The sequence below is a fragment of the Penaeus vannamei genome, chromosome 12, assembly GCF_042767895.1.
Source record: "Penaeus vannamei isolate JL-2024 chromosome 12, ASM4276789v1, whole genome shotgun sequence".
Lineage (NCBI taxonomy): Eukaryota > Metazoa > Arthropoda > Malacostraca > Decapoda > Penaeidae > Penaeus > Penaeus vannamei.
In genome coordinates, this window is record NC_091560.1 from 28693717 (window position 1) to 28696216 (window position 2500).

The following is a 2500-nucleotide window of genomic DNA, read 5'->3' on the forward strand; positions in this document are numbered from 1 at the left end:
CATGACAGTACCCGCTAGCTAAATATATATAGATCTGGGGAGAAGTAAACACTGTAATTCGCTGAACTTCTCATATTTGCTGTAAATATTGAGTATAAATTCCAAGATAATTTGAAAACGGCTCCCTCGAGAGAGGAATCAAGGGGTCACCTGCACGTACAGCTGTGCTCGGTTGCCAGATACCAAATATTACGACCTGCCGGCCAGAGTTGCAGGGTCGTCGACAGTGCAAAGCAGAGACTGAAAGGTACATGTGCGTCAATGTTTTGGCTATTCCGTTCAGGTGATAACAGTCTCAGATCCTCTTTCAGTTGTGCAAAATCATGAATGAAAGAATACATTAGTAAATGATCTGAATAAATTAAGTTAGCTTGATCACTTCAGTGTGAAACACTCATAACCTATGTTTATTAAGGCGATTTTATTGGATTACTGATACTTGTCAAAGTACTTACGAAAAAAAAATATTTGGGTATTTTGGAAACAGGCGTCACCAAATAATCGATAAAAAAACTAACCATACAGCCCTGAAGATATTTAATTAATGATAACTTTTCATTGATCAAACTTGTCTCGCAAATGAATAACAGTTATTTACTTATCAAAATAAATAAAAATAAATATTTAAAGGTGAGATTTACACGATCGCTGAGGGAATACTGATCAAATTTTCCACTGCTGTAATCACGGTACCGATTAAGTCACTATATTGTATAATGCAGTTCACGTAATAGTTAGTCTCATTGTATTCAAAATAATTTTCTATAACTTGGTATGGTTTCATACGACACCCTACACACACGGAAGTCATGGCAAGACTAATTTGAAAATTTGATTTCATAGCTTCTAATAGCTTTTAATATTATTTTTATTTATTTTGATAATTAAATAACTTTGTTATTATTCATATGCGAGACAAGTTTATTTAATGAAAAATGATCACCAATTAAATATGCTCAAGGCTGTAAGGTTAGTTTTCATCGATTCTTTGGTGACGCCATTTTTCAATAATACTAATCATTCTAATGATATTCAAGCAAGTACCCTATCATGGAGGTATGAATGAAGGTGAATAATTCCACATTATAATAAAGTTGGGCTGCTTAACAGTATCATAGTCGTCAGTTTTGAGCAGAACTGAGTATTTTTTCTTGAAGTTGCAATGTGAAAATATTAATCACATGTGTGACATTGTGGACTTACTCATTACCATTCATTCCTCTTACATTCATCGCAATGATCCATTTACAAACGTTTTTCCCCTGACCAGTTTAGTAAGCTGGTCAGTGCTGTTTGTTTACAGCGTGTCATCAAGTGATTGTGGTCACAGTAGCGAAACAAAAGATAAATGAAATAACAGTGCGAAACCCTACGGATGTTTATTCTCACAAATTTCGAAAATAAGCTATATTATGCTGCCTGGTCGGCTCTCCTTCTGTTCTACACTATTAAGAAATTACCTTACTTTATGAAAAGATGTGTTGGTCTTCCTCTGGACGGACGAAAAGATGTAAATATTAAGAGCCCGTTTATGGTGCCTTGTTCTGCCATTGCGCCAAATCTGGAAGGGAAACGAGAGTAAAACATAACCAACTTTATACACCTTTTAGTTATCCGATTATAGTACGTGTTCCTTTTTAGTTTAAAATATGTTTAGTATTGAAATCTTTTTGAATATGGATTAATGTAGCCTTTGCACATGTAGGCCATAGAAAGAAAACTACAGTCCGTTTTACCTAAACTTTGCAGATGGTAGATAATAACTTTTCTGGAAAATAGTTCAGATTACACAATGATAAATATACCATATTTCTCCCCCCCCTCTCTCTCTCTCCCTCTCACTCACTCTCTCTCTCTCTCTCTCTCTCTCTCTCTCTCTCTCTCTCTCTCTCTCTCTCTCTCTCTCTCTCTCTCTCTCTCTCTCTCTCCCTCCTTCCCTCCCTCCTTCCCTCCCTCCCTCCTTCCTTCCCTCCTTCCCTCCTCATCTCCCTCCTTCCCTCCTTCCCCCCTTCCTCCCTTCGTCCCTTCGTCCCTTCGTCCCTTCGTCCCTTCTTCCCTTCCCCCTCCCCCTCCCCCCTCCCCCTCCCCCGCCCCCTCCCCCTCCCTCCATCCTTCCTTTCTCCCTTCTTTCCTTCCTTCTCCCGTCCTTCTCTCCTTCCCTCCCTCCCTCCCTCCCTCCTAATAATCAGTCGTCCTGTGGACAGACGAAAAGACGTTAATTTTGAGATTCGAATACAACGGTTGCAGTGACTTTGCGCCAAATCCTGAAGGGAAACGAGAACAAAATATAACTAACTTTTATACACCTTGTATCAATCAAATTATATTTCTTGTTTGTTTTTAGTTATTTGTTGTTTTTTAATGTTTAGAGTTGATTTTTTTTACCTTGGATTAAGGCACCCTTTGCATATGTAGGCCATCGAAAGAAAACTTTACAATCCGTTTTACCTAGACTTAGCAGATAGTAGTTAGCAATTTCGTGTTTTTTCTAGAAAATGGT

The 2500-nt window shown here is 38.1% G+C and overlaps 1 protein-coding gene across 1 annotated transcript in view; it reads right to left on the minus strand.

The window, feature by feature from the left end:
• The window catches only part of LOC113819544 (titin), a 228235-nt gene extending 226701 nt beyond the window's left edge, over positions 1 to 1534 (minus strand). The window contains exon 1 of the mRNA XM_070128134.1: positions 1466 to 1534. The gene's annotated coding sequence lies outside the window, so the exon portion shown is untranslated. The remainder of the gene's footprint in view (positions 1 to 1465) is intronic.
• Positions 1535 to 2500: the final 966 nt, after the last annotated feature.